Below are 25,323 nucleotides of genomic sequence, written 5' to 3'. Positions count from 1 at the left end.
GCCAGAGACTTCGCAACTGAGAGTGTAGACCCAGGAATGTCTTGGGGGTCTACTGATCCAGGGGTGGTCCTGTGCTGTCTTGCCTGCGGGGAGAAGCCAAGAAAAGCTGGAGGATCCAGGGGAGGACTTTTCCAGTGGAGGACCGAGCGCAAGGCTGGTGTCTCTGGAGGAGCCTGGAAACTCAGTTTGAGGACGCAATCCGGATCAATATCCTTACAGTATCACCGGGTTGGCTAAAAGAATCTGGTACTGTATGGTAGTTCTTCCTAAAAACTCTCAAAAATCTCTAAGTTCAGTTAACAAGTCTGTGGCAGAGACTTTGTTGTGCATCTACTCTCAAAACCACTAAGTTTAATTAACAAGTCCATGGCAGAGACTTTGTTTGGCATCTCATCGGCTGCTAGGTCAAGTGAGAGGGTCCTGTCTGGTGACTGCTGGATCCAGTCTGTGGAGCTGTTTGTCCTCTGGATCTGACGAATAAATCTAACCCGCAATTACTAGGTGCTTGAACCCCCCTTATCCTCTAACCCTCTATTGAAGGACTGTGTCTTGTGTCTTGCTTTGGTGTTACCCCTAAATAAACCTTCAAAAAGGACCATGTGTCTGATCTATCATCATTTGGGCTACTTTCCATGGGACTCCCCTAAGATGAAGAGGCGAGCAGGTGAGGTAGCGGTAAGCTTGAATAAAACCAGCAGCTCCTTCGGGGGTTAGCACTACAGTAGTATAACGAAAAACAAAAGGGAGAATTGAAAAAGTAGATTGATCAATCAGGCTACTCCTTTCGGACAGAAAGAGGGCTTAGGAAATCATAGGGGATCTATCCTGAGGTACCAGGGTTCCCATATCGCATTGTGATGATCCACCCTATCAGCTAATTTATCGGGGAAATGGCTGGTGTTGGCGCTTCAATCATCTTGGCACCATGGTTGTTATGGTGTCAGAATGATTGAAGCGCATTATTTATATTATTATATTGTAATATAAAATGAAATGGTTCAACTCACCATAATGCATGAATCAGTGGGAGCCTGAGTGTGTCACTTGCCACCGTCACCTACCACCAGATGTGGATTGTCACTTGCCACGTCACCTGCCACACGTTGCGGATTGTCACTTGTCTGTCACCAGATGCAGATTGTCACCTGCCACATGTTCTGGATTGTCACTTACCACGTCACCTGCCAAACGTTGCTGATTATCACTTGCCACGTCATCTGCCACATGTTGTGGATTTTCACTTGTCACGTCACCTGCCTCACATTACGGATTGTCACTTGCCACATCACCTGCCACATGTTGCGGATTGTCACTTGCCACATCATCTGCCACACGTTCCGGATTATCACGTGCCACTTCACCTGCCACACGTTGCGGATTGTCACTTGCATGCCACCAGATGCAGATTTTTTGCCACGTCACCTGCCATATGTTGCAGATTGTCACTTGCCATGTCACCTAGCACACCTTGTGGATTGTCACTTGCCTGCTAAGGTGGTGTTTTGCTTGTCTCTCGCTTTGTCCCACCCAGAGTCAGGCAGCAGAGAGATGATGTAATCTCTGCATGCACAGTGAGGGCAGAAGTTACTGCAGGGATGCAGTGCGGGAGTGGGGCAGTGAGAGATGATGTCATCTCTCTGCTCCCTGCCTGCCAGCTTACTGATTGGCCAGCCACCCGCTCACACACCAAGCCGCTCAGCTGACTGCCCGCTCTCTCAGCTGCTACCGAGCCACCTGTCAGCCCAGCCCGCCTGCTCTCTCACCCGCCCACTCACTCACACACCGAGCCACCCGGCAGCTCCCCTGGATCCACCCCTGTTAGAGATCGAGTAAAGTTGATGATGTCTGTTTTTTCCAATTAAGGGCTATCAGACATTTAGTTGCCGTTAGGATTTGAGTGACCAATTTATATAACCCTTATAATTTAGGGGGAGGAGTCCCAATAGGTAAAGTTTTGGATGATGGGGAACATCCATGTCGAACAGCCGCTAGAGGAGATCCTGGACTGAGCACCAATAAGGCTGCCAATAATTAATTGCCAATAAACATGAAGTAAATTGCCCTGATCTCTAAGACATCTCCAACAGCGATCTGAGGCCTATAGCATGTAAATGGGATGGTGTCACGTACCAAGAAAATAATACCTTGTAACAATTTTTTTTGTAGAGATTACAAATAGAACTTCTGGCTGCCCGGGATCATAGATTGCAACTGTTCCAGGGAAATTTCCTCTCCAAGGGCCTTCTTCCAGTTAAAGCGGGAGTCCGCGTTTTTTTTTTTTTTTTTAAAGACAGCAGCTACAAATACTGCAGCTGCTGACTTTTAAAATAGTGACACTTACCTGTCCAGCGCGCCCGCGATGTCAGCACCCGAAGCCGATCTCTCGATCGTCTCTCGGGTGCTGCCGCCGCCATCTTGGGTATGGGAATCAGGAAGTGGAGCCTTTCGGCTTCATTTCCCAGTTCCCTACTGCGCATGCGCGAGTCGTGCTGCGAAATAAGGATGGACCCACTGCCTCTGGGATCTGTGTGTTTCCCAGCAGGCAGCGGGGGACTTTCGGAAAGGGGCGTAATCTACGCCCCTTTACGCAGAGAGCTATCCCGGAAGTGGGTGCAGATACCTGTACTGTACAGGTACCTGCACCCCCCTCCCCCCTGAAAGGTGCCAATTGTGGCGCCTGAGGGGGGGAGGGTTCCGATGAGCGGAAGGTCCACTTTAGGGTGGACCTCCGCTTTAAGCATGTAACTATGTTTCCCCTGAGAATCCATATTATAAGACTTTAAAAGTTTCTACATATTTGAAATGAATCCCTTTTGTGAAGGACCAGACAAGGCTAGGCACTCAAGTGGGGACAGTTTAGAAAATTAAAGGATGAATGTGAAAGTAAGGACGTAGTGCCAAATTTGAAGGTAAACCAAGAAAGGCACTAAAAGATAGGTCATGTTTTTCCATGAGATCCACAAAAGGTAGTAATACTCTCGTTACTGGGTTCACTATGTGGCCATAGTGAAAGAGGTTCCTCTGTAACCAAGGAGAAATCATCTGACAAGTAAGGCTGTCCGGAAGTTTAGGATTATAAAGGAAAGCTGTCAATAGGGAGGCTTCAGATTGAAGTTGTTGGTTGTGTTTTAGCTGTCACCAAATATTGTGCACCAGGTTCATGGTATGTAACAAAGAGGCAGAGGGAATATCTGCATCAGTGTTCCACAATAGATTGTTTGAGTGGGTCGGAGCTATCCATAATTCATTTATTTGGTTTCATCAATTATATGCCTGAAGGGTAGCCCATGACGCTATAGCCCGCAGTTGAGTAGCATAGTAATAACGGAGGAGATGCGGAAAAGCCAAACCCCCTCATTGCGAGAGGCATAAAGTGTTGAACGGGCCATTCTTTGTTGCTTACAATTCCATGTGAAATTTAGGAGGTCCGTCTGAAGTTTTTTAATCTGTACAGAGGGGGTGGGAACTGGCAAGGTCAGAAAACAGTACAAGATCTTGGGCAAAATCGTTATTTTGACCGAAGCTATAGGTCCCAGCCACAAAATCTGATAGTGTATCCATTTAGCCAGGAGGGATCTGATAGACGCAAAGACAGGTTTGAAGTTTGCATCGTACAAGGATTCATATCGGGGGGTGAGGTATACCCATAGATAATTAACCTTGTAGCCAGACAAAGCCCCAAGTTCTTCCAATAGTTTGTGGACATTGGTTAAAGTCACACAGGTGCATTTCAGGGTAAGGAGGATGTCATCTGCAAACAAGGAAATTTCCAACTCACGTCCCCTAACCAGTACTCCACTAATGTTAGGTTACTGTCGGATCTGGGCCACCAAAGGCTCAATACACAGGGCGAAGGGTAATGGCGAGAGTAGACATTCTTGCCTCGTCCCATTAGAGATGGTGAAGGGAGGGGAGGGCGCAAAGGGAGGTTTAATAGAAGCAAATGGAGCTGCATACAGGTGTTTAATTGCCCTGAGGATTGATTCCCCAAAGCCCAGATGTTCAAGGGTCATAAACATGAAAAGCCAGACTGAGCAGCAGGGCTTCCATATTTTGCCTATTAACTACCGTATTTATCGGCGTATAACACGCGCTGGCGTATAACACGCACCCCAAGTTTAGGAGGGAATTTTAAGGAAAAAAACTTTTAGGAGGGAAGTTTAAGGGGAAAAAAAACGTACATTTATATGCACATCAGTGTCATCTGCAGCCTTGTCCACCATTGCAGCCTTGTCCACCATTGCAGCCTTGTCCACCATTGCAGCCTTGTTCACCATTGCAGCCTTATGCAGCCTTGTCCACCATTGCAGCCTTGTCCACCATTGCAGCCTTATGCAGCCTTGTCCACCATTGCAGCCTTGTCCACCATTGCAGCCTTATGCAGTCTTGTCCCCCATTGCAGTCTTGTCTATTTTACTTTCTATTTGTTTTTTATTTTTTTTAAATGCCGCCGCCGAGATACAGAGCCGGATGTGTATCTCGGCAGCGTGCGGTAGTTCTCGGCAGGCCTCCGGCGCCTTCGGCTCTTCTCGCCAGCTTTCGGCCGCCTTCAGCCATTCTCGGCAGCTTTCGGCCGCCGAGAACAGCCAAAGGCGGCCGGAAGCCGCCGTGAAGAGCCGAAGGCGGACGAAAGCTGCCGAGAACGGCCGAAGGCAGCCGAAAGCTGCCGAGAATGGCTGAAGGCGGCCAAAAGCTGCCGATAATGGCCGAAGGCGGCCGAAAGCCGACTTGAAGAACCGAAGGCGGCTGAAAGCCGCCCAGAGGCTCAGAATTTCGGGGGATCAGCGTATAACACGCACCCACGATTTTCCCCTGCTTTTAAGGGGAAAAAAAGTGCATGTTATACGCCGATAAATACGGTATATCTATTAAGTTGATGACTATTCTGGTATTATCCCCTGTCTGTCTAGACCAAGGTTCAACAAAAGAAGGTGAATTGACGTGATGAATCATGTTTTCTTTTCATTTATGTGGATGGCCAGGTAAGTGTGCATTGCTAAACTGAGAAAGAGATGGCGCCAGCAAGCACATTGGGAAGAAGGCAAGCAGGTGGAAGCAGATAGCACAGCATACCTTCAGAAATCAAACAGAGTCTATGCTTCGATGGATCATTGATGGTTTGGCAGCAAAAGGGGGACCTACTTATTATTAGGTGGGTGGTCATAATGTTTGGAAGATCGGTGTAATACAGTTTGTATATATATATATATATATATATATATATATATATATATATATAAAATTGAGAAAAATTATAAACGCAACATGTATTTGCCCCTATTTATCATGAGCTGAACTTAAAGATCTACAACTTTTTTCTATGTACACAAAAAGCTTATTTCTCTCAAATATTGTTCACAAATATGTCTAAATCTGTGTTAGTGAGCACTTTGCCAAGATAATCCATCCACCTCACAAGTGTGGCATATCCAGATGCTGATTAGACATGGGCATGATTTTTGCACAGGTGTGCCTTAGGCTGGCCACAATAAAAGGCCACTCTAAAATGTGCAGTTTTATCACAAAGCACAATGCAGTTTTATCACAAAGCAGATGTTGCAAGTTTTCATTAGGCATGCAATTGGCATGCTGACTGCAGGAATGTCCACCAGAGCTGTTGCCCTTAAATTGAATGTTCAGTTCTCTACCATAAGCCATAATGCCTATTCAAAGGCATTTCAGAGGATTTGGCAGTACATCCAACTGGCCTCACAACCGCAGACCACGTGTAACCACACTAGCCCAGGACCTCCACATCCAACATCTTCACCTCCAAGATCATCTGAGACCAGCCACCCGGATTACTGCTGCAACAATCGGTTTGCATAACCAAAGAATTTCTGCACAAACTGTCAGAAACCATCACAGGGAAACTCTTCTGCATGCTTGTCAATCTCATCGGGGTTTCGACCTGGCTGCAGTTCGTCGTCGTAACCGACTTGAGTGGGCAAATGCTAACATTCGATGGCATCTGGCACTTTTGGAGAAATGTTCTCTTCACAGATGAATTCCGGTTTTTAGTATACAGGGCAAAAGGTAGACAGCGTGCATGGCATCGCGTGGGTGAGCGGTTTGTTGATGTCAACGTTGTGGATCGAGTCGCCCAGTTATGGTATGGTATGGTCAGGTGTATTCTATTGTACAAAGAACACAGGTGCATTTTATGGATGGCATTTTGAATGCACAGAGATACCGTGACGAGATCCTGAGGCCCATTGTTGTGCCATTCATCCAAGACCATCACCTCATGTTGCAGCATGATAATGCATGACCTCATGTTGCAAGGATCTGTACACAATTCCTGGAAGCTGAAAACATCCCAGTTCTGGACATGTCGACCATTGAGCATGTTTGGGATGCTCTCGATCAGCGTATACAACAGTGTATTCCAGTTCCTGCCAATATCCAGCAACTTCGCACAGCCATTGAAGAGGAATGGACCAACATTCCATAGGGCACAATCAACAACCTGATCAACTCTATGGGAAGGAGATGTGCTACACTGCGTGAGGCAAATGGTGATCACAACAGATACTGAGTGGTTTTCGAACCTCACCCCCCAATACAGTAAAACTGTACATTTTAGAGTGGCCTTTTATTGTGGCCAGTCTAAGGCACATCTGTGCAATAATCATGCTGTTTAATCAGCATCTTGATATGCCACACTTGTGAGGTGGATGGATTATCTCGACAAAGGAGAAGTGCTCTTTAACAGATATGGACAGATTGTGAACAATATTTGAGAGAGAAATAGGCTCATGATAAATAGGAGCAAACACAAAAGTGTTGCGTTTATAATTTTGCACAATATATATATATATATATATATATATATATATATATATATATATATATATATATATATATATGTATATACTGACCTTTTTTTCTAAAGGTCTCTGGCTAGTCCAATGATGTCTCAATTTCTTCCCCTTCCCTTCTGGCGGACTTTACTCCTCCACAATGTATGAGCAACATTCAGTGTAGTGGTACTCTGAGCCCAAGATACATGATAATATGGTGACTTCATGACAGCCTGGGCTCAAAGGAAGTTGGTTGAATAACTAATCATCATTCAATCCAAAAGACTGGTGTCATCTACTGTCATAAACAAACTACTGCAGGAAACAGCTCTGAATGAAAGAAGAGTATTGAAGTTTATTTGAACTTTTGATGAAAAAATCAACTTTTTACTGTCGTGGCAGGGCAAAAAATACTTTACTCTGCTTAAGCCTTCCATCCAACAACATGCAGAATAATTCAAAATATTTGAAATTTTTAGGTACAATTAGTACAAAGAAGCAAAAGCTTGATAGGACAGGAGAATCAAGAGGTTCAATGGAAAAATGTGGCTAAAAAAGAAACAATTCTTTTATAAAAAAAAGGTATACATATTTTACTTTTTACTTTTACTTTACTAGGTTTATGAAATGTTAAAAATATACATTAAATAAATAAATATAATATAATACATAGTTCTGTTAACTTGAAAATGCTTTCTAGAGAAATAGCAATAAAATGTACTTAATTTGCAATATGCAGAAACATGATAATTCCAGGCCAAGTCCTTTGAGATTTCAAATATCTGTACATGTTCTGGTAACATTTATTCATTTAATACAGTAGTATGTTTTAAATTCAAGCTTTGTGAGCCTATTTTAACCACACAACAGTGTAATCAGGTGCAATTATCTCTATGAAGGGAGTATTTTGATGGAAATTACATCCGCTAAACTACTCAATCCTATGGCCTAACAACATCCCTATTTATCCACTCAGGTGAGTCAAATAAAGGGATGTGGCCAGGTGCCTCTTAAAGGGTCCCAAAGGTATGGTGGTCTAGCCAGAGGATAATGTATCCACTCAAATTGCTAGCTTCCGTTTGCAACACTAAATGGTTAGGTGCACTGCTGTTTAAAACATTCCAATTCACCTCTTAATCATGCTGGGTTACTTCAGAGTCTATCAAAAAGTAATAAAAGGACAGTATTAAAACCTTTTTTTCTGACCTGGGTGATACAAAGCTGAGAAGGAAATCCAAGATGGAATCAGTTGAGCTCAGTAAGTATTAATATTCTTTACCTCAACACTAGAATTCGGAGGCCTCCAGAAGAATGTTGACTCTCGAAAAACCCTATGACCTTCATTAAGTTTCAACACTAAAGAAGCCATTTCACAGACTATGAACCTTTTATTATTTTGATGGTAAACAATATTTTTTTCATTCCTACCATATGTATTCTCATAATGAGACTGTCATTTCAGCCATTTGTAGATGTACTACAGAAAAGATGGTATAGCTTATTATGGGGGATACCTCTTCCAGTTGATAGCCAACAAAGATGGTGTGATAATAGCTTTGAGAGATAAAAGGGACCTCCAGAACTTCTTGAAGAGCTTACATCTAGGCAATGTTCAAGCAGGTCCTGACGAACTTCCACCATCCTTAAATTTAAAATCTGGACAGGGAAAAAAAGGAAAGGGGACAGAAAGAATTTTAGGCCAAACAGTACTTGCATTCAGTCAACTGGAGATTTAACTACTTGCTTTTGCTAAGTGTGATTAAAGGAATTTGTCAGATTTGTTTCATTCAATCTGCAGGCTGAATGAAAAAATAGAACTATCTATAGCCAACTTTAAACTGCCAACAACTGAGATCCCATATTGGTGACAGGTTTAGGATTTTCAGATACAGAATGCAGATGCACCTCAGGGCATGGCAGAGAGGGCATCCTCAAAACAAATTGCTTCTTAGGGTGCATTCACACTTCTGTGTAATTGCTCATGCAGCAATCACATGTGATGCCGCGTACACACGATCGGAATTCTCGTTGGAAAAAGATCTGATGGTTTTCCCAACAGAATTCTGACGGAATTCTGCTCAAGATGTCTTGCCTACACACAGTCACACCAAATTCTGATCGTTTAGAATGCGGTGACGTACGACAGGACTAGAAAAAGGAAGTTCAATAGCCAGTAGCCAATAGCTTCCATCTCGTAGTTGAGTCTGAGCATGCGTGATTTTTGGCGTGTCGGAATTGCATACACACGATCGAAATTTCCGATAGAAAGTTTTCCATTGGGAAAATTGAGAACGTGCTATCAATTTTTGGCTGGCGTAAATTCAGACAGCTAAATTCTGATGAAGCATACACACGGTCGCATTTTCCGATGAAAAGCTCTCATCCTTTTTTTCTGGCTGGAATTCCGATCGTGTGTATGCAGCATGAGTGATCAGCTCTGAATAAAGACTGCCTGCATCCAGGGCCAATCAGCTTAAATATTACTATTATGATGCTGTGTTTGGCCCACAGCTATCACATGTTACCTGGCACCCTTTACCATGTGATTAGCTGTAGCCAATCACACATCACAATAGTAAGTGAGCTTTCATGAATTAAGCCATTCATGACATCTAAAATTATTGCTTATAACAGTAATTATAAGCAATAACAGTGCAAAAAAACAAAAACAAATCTCTGACCACCCCATCCCCCCAGAGTAGTACACTATTACTAGTAGTGTCACTATGGTTGTAAAAAGATATTGAGAAAAGAAAATCTTAAAAAAGACAACAAATATTAAAAAAAAATGTTAAAAAAATATTTTCTTGTGGGGGCTCTTTCCCATCCCTTTTGGGTGTTTTAGGGGGTTTACTCACATCCATCTGTTTCTCTGTACGAGGACGCTGAGGTAGGGCCACCGCAGCGCAAGAGGCAATGATGCCAGAGTGGTTAGAGGGGTATACAGCAGGATCTGGAAACAAATCTGTCCAAAATGCAGGCTAGGATCAGGATTTATTGCAGGAGCTCTGTGAGACACATCCTCTCACATGCCGTTCTTGGCCATGCCCCCACCAGTTAGTATGCCTAATCACCGCCACACCAGTCAATATGATCACGCTGTATTGCACTGGTGACAGTATAAAAAAAATGAAAAAAGTTATTTACATTTCTTAATTTTCCAAAAATTTGTGACAAAAAAATTATAAACTCAAAAAATTTACCATCTCACTTACTAAATATTTTGGACTGTCTACTTTCCAAAAAGGGGCCATTTGGGGGGTATTTGTACTGTCCTGGCATTTTAGGGCCACAAGAAATTAGATAGACAGCAAATACAGCAGGACTGATTTCCAATATATATATTATATTATAGTTTGTAGACCCTATACCTTTCACACAGACTAAATAATATACACTGATTTGGGTTATTTTGCCAAATAAATCTAGCAGAATATATTTTGGCCTAAACTCATGAAGAAATATGTTTGTTTGCAAAAACAGAAACTAAGAAAAATATGTTTTTCTTTTGAAAATGTTGGGCAATTTTTGTTCAGTAAAAATAAAAATAAAACCCAGTGGGGATTAAATACCAAAAGAAATCTCTATTTGTGTGAAGAAAATAATGCTGAAAATGTTGTATGCAGTGTTGCGTGACAAAACAATTACTAGGTAAAGTAGCACAGTGCTGAATAGCAAAAAAATGCCCCGGTCATGAAGAGGGTAAAACCTTCTGATGGTCATCAAGTGGTTAATGGAATGGTGTATTTTTATCCCTTTTTAAATTTACTGCTACCTTCAAAACAGTATTTGTTTGCATTGGTACATGGGCCATGGAGTGGAGCAGTGCACAATTACCTGAGCATTTTATTTACACCATTCCCTACTATATCCAAAACTAAAGTTTTGACTACACATACATTTTAACTACAACTTAACTCTTATGGTAACTAATCAGTGGACATTTTGCATTTAGCTTCCCAAAAGCAAAAGAACAGAATGCATGTAAGATTAGCCACAGCAAACATTTTTATATTGAAGCTTCTAGAAATCCACAGATGGAAAAAAAAAGAGGGACATTCATAGCTTGCTGTACATAAATGGTAGTATCCCATTCAGAAATTTAGTATGAAATGTGGTTAGATCTATATTTCCCTGTTACCGCCAAGTGGAAATGAAATTTAAATTCTGTAAACTAGGAATCTGCAGGAGAGAGAGAAACAGGCCAAAGAAGTTTTTCCTGGAGTTTTAAGAAAGTTACTTAGTGTGTCATGTTTCCAATTTAGTCATTATATTAAGATATGGATATAAATACATTTCTACTTTCACTACCTTGCTCTTAATTTAAAAATGTAAATACAATTGAGTGGCAAAATAGTATAGAAAACTGCATTGATTTAATAAAATATTGATTTTACTGAACTGCAATAGTTTTAAAAACAGGAAATAAGACAAATATGAATGTGTTGCCAATACTAACAGACCAAGTTCTAACAGGCATTAATAAATAGACGTTATAAAGACAAAAGTGGACGCTTTGTTGGGGTGGAGGAACTTGACTGGCCTGCGCAGAGTCCTGACCTCAACTGGATTGAACACCTTTGGTATAAGTTAGAGCGGAGACTGCAAGCCAGGCCTTCTCATCCATCAGTGCCTGACCTCACAAATGTGTCTCTGGAAGAATGGTCAGACATTTCCATAGACACACTCCTAAACCTTGTGAACAGCCTTCCCAGAAGAGTTAAAGCTGTTATAGCTGTAAAGTGGGTTCCAACTCAATATTGAACCCTACGAACTAAGACTGGGATGTCATTAACCACTTCAGCTCCGGAAGATTCGGCTGCTGAATGACCGGGCCATTTTTTGCGATTTGGCACCGCGTCACTTTAACTGACAATTGCACGGTTGTGCGATGCTGTACCCAAACAAAATTGACTTCCTTTTTTTCCACAAATAGAGCTTTCTTTTGGTGGAACTATTTTATTTATTATTATTATTTTTTGCGCTATAAACAAAAAAAGAGCATCAATTTTGAAAAAAAACACAATATTTTGTACTTTTTGCTATAATAAATATCCCCAATTTATTTTTATTTTTTATGTTTTTCCTTAGTTTAGGCTGATATGTATTCTTCTACATAAGTGTATATTGATTGTTTTGCACAAAAGTTATAGCTTCTACAATATAGGGGATAGATTTATGGCATTCATTTTTTTTTTTACTAGTAATGGCGGCGTTCTATGATTTTTATCAGGACTGCGACATATGGCGGACACATCGGACACTTTTGACACATTTTTTAAACCATTGACAATAATACAGCGATCAGTGCTATAAAAATGCACTGATTACTGTGTAAATGTCACTGGCAGGAAAGGGGTTAACACTAGGGGGCGATCAGGGGGTTAACTGTGTTCCCTGACTGTGTGTTCTAACTGTGGGGGGAGGAGACTGACTATAGGCGATGACAGTTCGTGGTTCCTAGCTATTAGGAACTCATGATCTGCCTCTCCTCACAGAACAGGGATTTGTGTGTTTACACACACACATCCCCGTTCTGCCTCTCGTGCCTGCCGGTCACCGCCATCGACACCCTGGGGACATAGACTGGTCCTGCAGCATCTTTTCTTCCATGCTCCACTGGACTAAGGTCTTGACATCATCAAAAGTAACAATAAAAGGGCGCAAAGGCCTAATGCATTACCCAATGAAAGTTTATTAAAGGAAAAAATGCCAAAAACATACTCACAAATGGCTAAAGCCACTGAATAAAACAAACCCCAAGTGACAATCCAGGTGTGGAAATGTTTCACTGGGACCTAGGCATCACTCACACATACATGCTGACGTGTTTTGAGGCATCACTTAGATGTATAACTGACACGTTTTGATGGGCGAACCCTCTTCACCAGAGCATAGTTCATCTGTTGGTGACACACTGTGTGATCACTAAATGTAAGTCAGAGTGATACCTAGGGTGTAATATGACCAACATATGTACTATGCACTGATATACTATGCTCTGATGAAGAGGGTTCGCTCCTTGAAACTTGTCAATTATACAGCTAAGGGATGCCTAGCGTGACCAACAGTCGAGCTATGCTGATGAAAAGGGTTTGTCCCTTTAATGCATCTTGGAACTTGCAACTTGGGTTTTGTTTTATTCAATGTTTTTAGCCATTTGCCTGTTTGTGAGTATGTTTTGACATTTTTCCTTTAATAAAACTTTCATTAGGTAATGCACAAGGCCTTTGATCACTTTTGTTGTTATTTTGTTGTTTAGCAGAAAGATTCCCCAGTTGAAAGGGGGCAGCAATGGTGAAGTGTAACCTGTTACTTATAGCGGAGCTTCGCCCCTAAAGGGAACGCTCTGCTTGGCTCCGCTTGTCTGATTTTGACAGGTACCTGCTCCCAGTTCTGGCTCAGTTTGGCCCCCTCATCCTCCTCCTGCAGCCAGCCCATTCACAAAGTGCATCACTCTTCGTGCATGCACAGTAGGAAACCAGCTGTGAAGCCATAAGACTTCACTGTTGGTCTCCCTTAGTCTAAATGGTGGCACCAACACCCGATAGCTGATTGAGAAAGCGAGTCAGTTGAGGACATCACTGGACAGGTAAGTTGCCTACTATTAAAAATCAGCAGCTATCATATTTGTAGCTGCTGACTTCTAATTTTTTCTAAACTAGCCTGGAGTTCCTCTTTAAGTGAATGAATGTGATGATGCCCCTACGTTAAGGCATATCATTTGGTCTCTAAAATACCTTAACGCTACAGTGTCAACATTTTAGATCTACATGTTTGCTTGAAGCTCATCAAGGCCACATTGGATGTGTTGACACTGAGAGACAGCCCTCTCTCAGAGGACAGAGGATCGGGTAAGAAACAGTGCAAAAACTCTCAACTAAACTAAACAAGCAGTCCCATTGCAAGAGATAATATTTGGTCTAGTAAGCTAAAACTGCCATCACCTACATGGAAGGATTCTAAACTACAACATTTGCACATCCAGTAAAAGAGAGGGAACAAAGGATTATCATCCCATCTGCTCCACATAGTTTTACTACAGCCCATTGCTTCGAAAGCTGATGTTTCATATTACTTTACACCACTTTTAAGCAACATGTTTACCAAAACCACACAAAAGTAGATCTTAACACAGACCAGTGCGACTGTATTCCAAACAATGCATTTTTATTCAAATTATTCTAACCTTTGACTTGTAGCATTTATATACTCTGTGCAAGCTTTGTGTTGTTATTTAAACTATTTTTCTTTTCCGCAACCAGTCCATGCTTGTAACGCTGTTTTTTACATCACAGTATTACGGTTAATGTATATTTGCGTAAGCCAACTACTAATGACTTTTTAAGTGAAGCCATGAGTCTACACTTCAAATAATCCAGTGAGCTCTAGCCAAGATGTCATTCTGCACCAGCTGAGAAATATATACTTATACGTGGTACAGTACTAAAGTATGGCTGCTCATATTGCTCTTACTGGCTTTCTACTCTTCCTTAAGGCTTGATCTGTATTTTGTAATAGTAACATCTGAACTGATCACTTCAGATATAAACAGATTTGCAATCAAGGAAGCCAGTAACAAACAACAGTATTGCCGAAAGTTAACAAACATTCTATTTCTAGAGCCTAAAATATTTATCAAGATCGGATGCTTCTTGGGTTGACCAATAGGTGGTGATATAGCACTCTTTTAGCTTCTCCCTGTTGAGTAATAAAGATTGTAGCCTGTTTAGTGGTTTCCTAACAAGAATGAGATGTAGGAAGGTTATTTTATGTGAATGAAAGTTTTGAAAGGGTTCCAATTCAACTGAACTGTAGCCATAAGAAAAGTTTTCATTGCATTGCACACTGTCATTGGACATTGCACTGACTTAATAAAATGTAAGAGAAACATTTCACAAAATTCTAGCCATAAGAAAATTAAGGGGAAATAAGACCATGTGTAGTATCTATTACCTGTAATGCAAAGATAAAAGACAAACATAAATGCTGCTTTGTAATCATTAATCACACTGCAGCTCAAAAGGAGCTAAAAAAAAACAGCTCCTACAGGCTTTTGAGCTCTTTTAGAGATCTTATTTTTTCCTGCCTAGAAACTCTCCTCCATATTAGCCAATGTGTCCATGTGCACTATGGTTTTTTAAGGCGTTTTCACTTTTCAGGCATATGCTCCTACAGGCAGAAAAAAAACCCCACCAAATGTGTGTTTTTTAGAGGAGCTTGTGTCTCAAAGAGTTCAAAATATATGAGCCTTCATCTAAATCAATAAGTGCAACCAAGGCGCTAATCAAAAATGTGAAAATTGCTTGTGTATACCAGAAATTCAATTGTAATCAACAAGGGACTCTGGGAGCACAGGGGGCACAAATATAATAGGAGTGTGGCAATGGTGCCATGGGACAGTTTAAAAAATAAGCTCAGAATAGGAAATGTATAAAAAGAACAGCAAGCACATTTTTTTATTTGTAACTGATTTATAATAAAAACTACTTTAAAAAACTACTTTAATATCACTTTAAGGGAAGTGTAAAGTTAGCAATGAGCCTGCAAGGTTATCTTGTTGGTATTGCTATCCTATCTTAATGCAATGATATTGACATAGGAAATCTGGTTGCAAGGAAAGAGGTCTCCAAAGTTCCTTTTGCTCTTGGTGGAATTCAACAGAAACGTACCACACCACTGCTAAAAAGATCCAGATATGGGTTTATTCAACTAGGGGTCCTGGGGAACAATCAAAAAAGTAGCCAACACATTGTAGGGGTCCAAAAATAAAACCTTCATGAGGGCTTGAGATAGAAAACAATTTATTTGGACTAGAGGCTAACTTGACTTTTAATGGTATTTCTTCCAAGGTGATTATTTGCATGAGTCTTGTCAGCAGCTGGTTTGGCAGCCAAACATAAATAACAGTAACCTACCATTAACCTGGTATAAGTGCTAAAAACACTAAGAAACCAAGATATTAGGTTTCTTAGAAGGTCTATTTATATAAAGAAATGTCTTTGCTAATGTCTCATCATTCCTGCAAGCATAATAAATAATATTCATAATGTTTGTAATATGTACAATATGTAATTGTTTCTTTGTTGCCTTTCACCAGGCTAAAGTAACATTCCCTAACATTCAGTCTTAAGAGAAAAATATCCTTATTCTCATAAAAAAAAAAAAAAAAAATCTATACACATCCAGTTCTTAATGACCCTATAATATTTTTTTTTAATGAAATCATTCCTGCTTGTAATGTCCTCTGTGAGCTCTTGAACCTCTCCTTATTTCCCTCACTTAGTAGTGTACCTCGTTTGTGGTCTGGTGGTCTGCTCTATATACTCTACACACCCCGTAGTCCATAGTACATAGTCCCTAATACATTTAGAGAGGAAACAACAGAGGGTTGCTGCATGCATACATATAGTTGGACCATGGAGAACGAACCCTCTAACAGGAAGTGAGACCACAACAGCAAAAAAAAAAGAAGTTGGAGTGGGACTAATATGAATGTACAATATATTTTTAAAGCACTGCGTAAATTGACAGCACTGTATAGGTACCCGTAATAAATCAATAAATACATTTGGAGGAAGCTGAGAGAAATAGAAGGTATTTTCTTAGTTAGGATAACATACTTAAAGTGTTAGTGAAGGCAGAAGGTTTTTTATCTTAATTCATTCTATACATTAAGATAAAAAAAAATCTGTGTGTAGCAGCCTCCCTCAACCCCCCTAACACTTACCTGAACCCCATCTCTATCCAGCAATATGCATTATTAGTACCTCATCCATCCAGGACTCTCCCTCCTGATTGGCTGAGACACAACAGCGACACCATTGGCTTCCACTGCTGTCAATCAAAGTCAGTTAACCAATCAGGAGAGATAAGGGAAACAGCGGCTCCGTGTCTGAATGGACAAGCGGAGCTGCGGCTCAGTTCAGGTGCTCCATAGGAAGCTGCTTGCTGTGGGGGCACTCAACAGGAAGGCGGGGCAAGGAGCACAGAAGAGGGACCTAAGAAGAGGAGGAACCAGGATGCTCTGTGCAAAACCAACTGCACAGTGCAGGTGGTATATATAACATATTTGTTATTTTTAAAGAAAAGAAAAAAAAAAACTTTAATATCACTTTATTTGTTTCTTTAAACTCGAGTTAATTATCACTTTAGCATTAACCAATAGAGAAAATAGTAGAACTCTATAGGCTAAGAACATTTGACGAGCAGGGGAAATAATATGAGGGAGACCTCTGCATTGTGTACAGAATCCTTTGTTAGCAGCCTAACAAATGGGTGTTTGGGCAAGCGAACATACAGCTTCAGTGAGAAGTGAAAGATTTTGCAGTGGTATTATTACCACTGCTAAATGTCACAGTTTCCTCCTGGTTGTTAGGAAGCTGACATCTGCCAGAGTCCTAACAACCAGTGACTTATCCCTGCCTGGCACATTCAGCCAGGGATTCACTGGTTGGTAACTGTAACAGTGGGGACAGCATTAAATATGGGTCCTGTAGGCCTGGTATGGCTTTTAAGGCCCATAATAAAAAATATGCCCCCCCCCCAAATTCTATACCAGACCCTTATCCTAGCATGCAGCCTGGGTAACCAGGAAAGGTAAGAGATCGAGCCTACAGCCCCTTCTTCTGACCCATACCATACCACATGACCACATCAAGGGATGAGGTACCTTGCCAAGGTGGGCCCCCTTGTAAAGCACATTGTCCCCATATTGATGAGGACAAGGGCTCCCACACAACCCTGGTTGTTGTGGGAGTCTGCAGATGGGAGGTTTACTAGAATCTGGAAAAAAGAGGGAACCCAAATACAATGACCCGCCTCCCTCCTGAATGAGTAAGCCCTTGTACACACGGTCGGACATTCTGACAACCAAATCCGTTGGATTTTGTCCAGCGGATTTTGTCTGAAACTGTTGCATAAACACGGTCGGACAAAGTTGTCGGAAAATCTGATTATACATAATGTGATGACGTTATTTCGTTACGACGGGACTACGTTCAGGCTAGTAGCCAATAGCTTTGGTCTAGGAATTTGATCTGAGCATGCGTGGCACTTTGTCCGTCGGAGTAGGCTACACATGATCGGAGTATATCTGTCATGACCGTCCTGGTGATCCGATCGCACATGGGAGATCTGCTCGCAGGGGACCGTTGCTGAGAACTTGTCGGTACCCTTTGGTGCGCGTTAACGCGAACGGACGCACACGGGTGCGCGTTGGTACGATCGGGCGCACGCGGGTGCGCGATGGTGCGAACGGGCGCACGCGGGTGCGCAGGGTCACGAACGGGTGCACAGTTACTCGCGGGGGCACGCAGACTCGCCGTGCGACCGCTTTGGCGCCCTAAAGGCTACTTAAGGACTCTGCCTCTGTTTCCTCCTTGCTGTCCAGTCTACAGCGTGTCCGGTGATTCTGTTACCCGCTATCTGTTGCCTTGATTCCTGTTACCCGGCCTGTTCCTGACTACGTTCGTTTGCTGCCTGCCACCGACCTCTTGCCTGTCTGACTACGTCTCCGTCTCTTCCCGTGTACCGTTGTTGCCCGCCTGTTACCGACCCGGCCTGTACCCGACTCTGCCGCTTACCTCCTGCTGCTCCGATCGGATACCCAATACCTGTTGCCACCAGCTGCCTACCATCTGCTGTTCCAGTCCGACTGCCTGTGCCTGCTGTCACCTGCTGACGACCTTCTGCTGTTCCAGTCCGACTGCTTGTGCCTGCTGTCACCTGCTGACGACCTTCTGCTCTTCCAGTCCAACTGCCTGTGCCTGCTGTCACCTGTCGACTGCCATCAGCCGTTCTTATCTGCTACCTGTGCTTTCTGCTGACGATCCGGATCTGCCTTACACCAGCCAGGCACTTGTGCCCTCTGAACTTTTGAATCCCTGTTACCACCCTCAGGGGTTCTCGAGCCAGAGGCTACGAGAGGCCGCTCCCTGCATTCTGGGCTCACCTACCAGGTACATGACAATATCCAATCGGAGCATTTTGTCGGAAAATTTTACGGACAAGTTGGAAAAGTTGGTCCATCGGATATTCCGACGAAAACAGTCCGATGGAGACCACACACAGTCGGAATATCCAACAAAACGGTCCGATAGGACACATTCCGTCGGAATCTCCGACCATATGTACAAGGGCTTACTATGCTTAGTTACATAGTACCACTATTTATTCACAAAGAAAAAAACAATAGTAAATAAACACACACACATTTTTGACAAGTCCTTTATTTAGGTGACATAACTGACCACATAAGGACTTGACCATGCTTGGTCTATGATGTCACAGGAAAATATGGTTACACTTGCACAAATGTTGAGACATTCGCAAATGACATTTTTTAGACCCTTTATGCCGTGTACACATGACCGGACTTTCCGGTAGACTAGGGCCGACGGTCTTTCTGACGACTTTCGGCAGACTTCTGATGGACTTTCCAAACAAATGGACTTGGACACACACAATCACACCAAAGTCTGACAGATTCTACCATGATGACGTACGACCGGACTAGAATAGGGAAGTTCATAGCCAATAGCTGCCCTAGTGTTGATTTTCGTCCATCGGACTAGCATACAGACGAACTGATTTTTCGACCGGACTCGAGTCTGTTGGAAAGATTTCAAACATGTTGTAAATCTAAAGTCCGTCTGATTTTTCGACAGCCCACACATGATCCAAATCCGTCGGACCTTTGCTATCGAAAAGTCCGGCCATGTGTACACGGCATTAGTGTTTTTTAGTACTTATTTGAAAAGCCGATTAAACCTATTCCAGCAGCTATGTTTTCTAAAGATTAGTATGTTTTGCACATTTTCTTTTAAACCCAATTTAGAACATTTAATATATATATATATATATATATATATATATATATATATATATATATATATATAATATCTTCAATGTAGTTGAGGAAAGCTGCAGCCGGTCTGCAGTTAGTGCAAAGCAATCTGGTCTTCCCGCTGACCATACATATGAGAAAAGAGTATTTTCATATATATATATATATATATATATATATATATATATATATATAATTTTTAACATTTCAAATTGAATTGAGACCACTGAGGTTCACAAGACAATTCTGTTATTACATGATGTTCTAGAACTTGTAGCATATACTTAAATGCATTACAAGTGCACTTGGAAGTGCAGTCGCTGTAGGTCTGAGGGGGGCATAAAAGGAAAATGTAAAAAAAAAAACAGCATTTTTGCGTGCACAGAATTGGATGATAGAAATCAGCAGAGCTTCACCTTATTTCAGATCTTTCCCTCAGATCTAGAGCAAGTGCACTTCCAAGTGCACTTGCAGTGCACGTGTAGTGCACCCCTATGTTTTATGTTTATTTTTGCAGTCCTGATGAAGAGAGAGTGGTGTTGCCCCCAAAAGACATTGGATATTTTTATGTGACTTATAAAAATTTTTGTTTTGTATTCTTCCATCCATTTTTGGTCCGATCCTCCTTTCTGTATTTAATTGGTTTAGGCTACTGTGCCCATTAGGGGAAGACTTGCTGTATTAAAGCTACCACAGCAGAGCGTTTGTGCTTGTTTGAAGTTTTCCTTCATCTGACTGCATGTACAAGCTTGAAAGTCCCCAGTAACCACCTCAATACAGGGCACTTACACCCAGTGGCGGTCTGTCCATAGGGGGCTCATAGGTGCCACCCCCCCTCCAGGCAGTCACAAAAAAAGTAAAAAAAAAACATTTTTAATACTGACCCTTTAAAAAAATACAGGTCCTTAAGTGCACTGTGTTTAGAAACCGGACACACTGCAACGCCGGACTCAGTGCGACGTCAGACACAGTGTGATGCCGGACACAGTGCACGTATGGGAAGCACCACATCTATGCATTCACAAGATTACAGATGTGGCGCTTCACTTGCAGCACTTTCCGAAAGAAATGAGTAGCTTCCGCCCGGTGCTTGTAGTATATATTACTATGGACAGGTGGTTTGATTGACATCTTAGTTTGATGTCACTTTCTGTTTTCTTTGCGCCCAGGAGAAAAGAAACAGGAAGTATGAGAGGTTACCACCGTTGTGGAAAACGACAACGCAGGACAGGAGAGGACAACACACAGCAAGGTAAGTAGTACCACTGTGCTCCCACGGAGAACAGGAGGGTTCAATGTGACAAAGGCAAGGCTGCATTTGGGGGGCACAGGAGGCTGCATTTGGGGGACACAGGGGCTGCATTTGGGGGACACAGGAGGCTGCATTCGGGGGACACAGGAGACTGCATTTGGGGGACACAGGGGCTGCATTTGGGGGACACAGGAGGCTGCATTCGGGGGACACAGGAGACTGCATTTGGGGGACACAGGAAGCTGCATTTGGGGGACACAGGAGGCTGCATTTGGGGAACCCAGGGGCTGCATTTCAGGGACACAGGAGGATTAATTTGGGGGACACAGGAAGCTGCACTTGGGGGACACAGATGCTGCATTTGGGGGACACCGGAGGCTGAATTTTGGGGACACAGGAGGCTGAATTTGGGGGACACAGGAGGCTGCATTTGGAGGACACAGGAGGCTGCATTTGGGGGACACAGGAGGCTGAATTTGGGGGACACAGGAGGCTGCATTTGAGGGACACAAGAGGCTGCATTTGGAGGACACAGGAGGCTACATTTGGGGGACACAGGAGGCTTAATTTAGGGGACACAAGAGGCTGAATTTGGGGGACACAGGAGGCTGCATTTGGTGTAACACAGGAGGCTGCATATTGTGTGACACAGGCCGCATGTAAGGACGGACTCCACTGGGGACACCTAGTGGCATCTTGTGGCAGGCGACGTGGCTAGTGACACGCTCAGGGCTCCCACTGATTCTGCATTATGGTGAGTTGAATGATTTCATTTTATATTACAATGTAATAATAGAAATAATGCGCTTCAATTATCCTGACACCATAATAACCATGGTGGCGGGATGATTGAAGTGCTAACACCAGGTGTTTGGAATATCTTTATCTGCTGATTGTTAAACTTTCTAGAATACACATATTTATATTGTTGCATAGGATCTGGGCCTGCTGTCCCTCCATCCCTCTCTCCCTCTCCCTCCATCCCCGTTCTTCTCAGATGCTAACCACACCACCTTAGAGCTACACCCACTATTTCACTGAAGCCACGCCCATTTTCACCAAGTGTGAGGGGTCAAAAGGAAGGGCGGGTTTGGTGCACCCCCTTTCCTAAAACTTCACCAGCCGCCACTGCTTACATCCCCTTCCTGCCCAGGCCATTTTTCAGCTTTGAATGACAATTGCGCGGTCACTGTAACCATATGAAATTGTTATAATTTTCTTCACACAAATATAGCTTTCTTTTGGTGGTATTTAATCACGCCTAGGTTTTTTTTTTTTTCCTAAAAAAAAAAAAAAGACCGAAAATTTTAAAAAAACGTTTTTCTTAGTTTCTGTCAGTAAATTTTGTAAATATGTCATTTTTCTCCTTCACTAATGGGCGCTGATGAGGTAGCACTAATGGGCACTGATGAGGAGGCACGAATATGCTGCACTTATGGGCACTGATATGTGGCACTGATATGTGGCACTGATGAGCACTGATAGGCGGCACTGATGGGTGGCAATGGTGGGCACTGTGCACAGATAGGCGGCACTGGTGGGCATAGATAGGCAGCATGGATAGGCAGCACTGATGGCCAGTGACGGGCATTGATGGGTGGCATTGATGGGCAGCAGTGATGAGCATTGATGGGCAGCAGTGATGGGCATTGATGGGCACTGACTGGCATCACTAATGGCCACTGATTGCTGGCACTTGTGGGCAATCATTGCTGGCACTGGTGGGATCTTAATTGTAATTATGGCACTGATGATCAGTGCCCTGATTACATACCTAGCTGTCCTTTGTGAGGAGATGCCACTGATCGGCTCTCCTCTCCTCACTCTCTGTCAGTTTGAGGCGAGGAGCAATGATTCCAGGAATCTCCGTGTTTACATGTGACCGGCTGTGATTGGACACAGCCAATCACAAGGTTAAAGAGCCGCGGCCACGGCCCTTTACACAGATCGAGGTTGCGCCGTGTCCTAGCAACACAGCACAGCCGGGATCACCGCGAAGCACGTCCCCAGGAGCGCGCGAGGGCGATCATTCTGGGAAACCATCATATCACATCCACCCAGAGCGAGAGCTACACTGCCCAGCCGTCATTTGACAGTGGGCGGGTGACAAGTGGTTAAATATGTTGTTTTGGAGAATTCTATTTCTCTTTGTCCCTGTTGTAGATTTTCCCTCACTTCATTTCTGGTGAAATCATTGTTACCCAAACATAAAATGAGAAAAAATCTCATTCACACTACAATTTGTGTTTCGGATGTGTTTCTGCATATATGTTTTTGATGCATTCCCGTGCATTTTTTTTTTGTGTGTTTTTGATGCTTTTCAGTGCTTATTGTTCCCTCTTTTTTATCCTTCATCTCAATTGAGGACATATGCATTTTTTATGCTTTTTCCATATTCTAGATGCATTCCATACAGAAAAAAGGCAACACGTTCTACTTTTTTAAAGCAATTAGTGCAGCGCTAAATAAAGAAAGACATGTGATGAACATGCACAAAATGATTCCAAAAACCAAGTAAATTCATAAAAGTGCAATTCCATAGAAAAGTCCATGAGTAATTTGTGCAATTGCGTATAAGCAATCAGAATGGAGAAGTCCCTCAAGCCATGAATAGGGTAAGTGTCACCAGCCAAAAATCACAAACACGCTTACCAGAGGATGTGTGACCCCCTAATAAGAGTGGTCTATTGTGCTTTGTTTACAATAACCAAGCAGGAGATCCGGACCTCTTGCATACTCTTGCCTTTCACTGGATAATATGTTCCATAGAGATGAATGGGTAAATGCCAGAAAGCAAAGTCCTCTGAATGTAACTCCCTTACAGAGATGATAATTAGTCACCAGAAATAAAAAAAGAAGGGTAATTGACATGACATGATATCGTATAAACAATTTATTGATAAAATAAGAGTAACACTCAAATAAGTAGCATAAATACAAGCATATTGTTAGGAGTGATCGTTCTTCCAGGGAGCAAGATGGCTGACCATCAATCGCGCATTCATGGTAGTGTGCATTCTTCCGCCCAACACGTTTCATCTTACGTGACATCATCAGGGACACTGTTTTGTTTTATATGTTCTACTTTTGTAGACTGCACTGGAATGCACTGCGCTGGTGTTAACTAGGGTCTTTAGAATCCATGTTAAACACTGTCTATGTGTTTTTGATGCAGAATAAAAATGTACTCTGGTGCAGTGTTGCCAACCGCCTGTGTTTTTACGGGCAGCCCGTAAAAACTGGGCAATATATTCATGCCCGTAAATGGCCGTAAGGTGAAAAGCATGCACCACATGCGCAGTTCCCGGACCAGAGCAGGACGAGAGTCTCCAATGATCATTCCGACTTCCTAAGAGCGCCTTATTTGGCTTAATCACAGGAGATGACAGGAGGGGGAGGATGGACTTCAGCCTAGTAGAAGGTAAGATGGCTAAGCTGAGCAAAATGTAGTCCTGTCAGTGGCTTATCTTAGTGGGCAGGAGGAGGGGGAGAGGATGGGCTCTCTGCAGCAGACTCCTGTCTGATGCTGTTAGATCGTTTTTTTTTTTTGGGAGAACTTCTTCTGAAGGAAGGGTATTTTCTAAGATCTTAGCTCAATCTTTACTACACCTCCCTAGAGTACCTAACTATTATATGCTCACCAGTCCAATACACAGGCACAGCCTTATCCTGCATTACCACCTCATGTGTCTGTGGCTAAGGCACTACAAATCCAAGCATGCCAGGAGAGGGAAGGCAGCAGCAATATGATAGATAAGACTGATTTTCATATGAAATCTGCTGGTGTATAGCATGTCTGTGTACTGTATGATCATTATATATTTGATTATTTATTGCACTTGATGGTCTTAAGATGTTTATTATATATATATATATATATATAAATCTTTTTTTTTCATCTGAGTAAGTAGTGAGCACATTTGGTGTGGAAGCACTCTAGAGTATTTTTATTTGTTTATAATGGAAAAACAGAGAGTGGTGCAGTGATGGGGGCAGTAGATGGACAGAATGCTGGAAAGAATAAGGAGTGAGTAAGGGATGGAGGTATAGATTGGGTGACAAAGAGATGGATAGAAACGGATAGATGAAGTGATGGAGCAAGACATGGAGGGAAGGTGAGAGAGAAATGGAGTGATGAAGCAAAGGATAGAGAGATGGAGTTATGGAAAGATAAAGGGAGAGACAGAATAACAGATAGATGAAAGGGATAGAGGATAGAAAGGGTGGATGGATATAGGGCACAAGGATTGTTGGATAAACAGTATGATGGAGGGATGGAGCAAGAAATAAAAGGATGGTGTGATTGAGTTATGGAAAGATTAAAGGAGGGATAGAGTAAGAGGGAGAGGGATAGAAAGAGAGGGATGAAAGTTATGGAGGGTGAAGAGGTTGCAGGGACCAGCAACAGATGGATGGTTGGA

This window comes from Lithobates pipiens, unplaced genomic scaffold (assembly GCF_037356315.1).
Source record: "Lithobates pipiens isolate NorthernLeopardFrog02 unplaced genomic scaffold, aLitPip1_a1.2 Scaffold_18, whole genome shotgun sequence".
In the NCBI taxonomy this organism is placed as follows: Eukaryota; Metazoa; Chordata; class Amphibia; order Anura; family Ranidae; genus Lithobates; species Lithobates pipiens.
The sequence above is the reverse complement of the archived record's forward strand: the minus strand, read 5'-3'. Positions refer to the sequence as shown.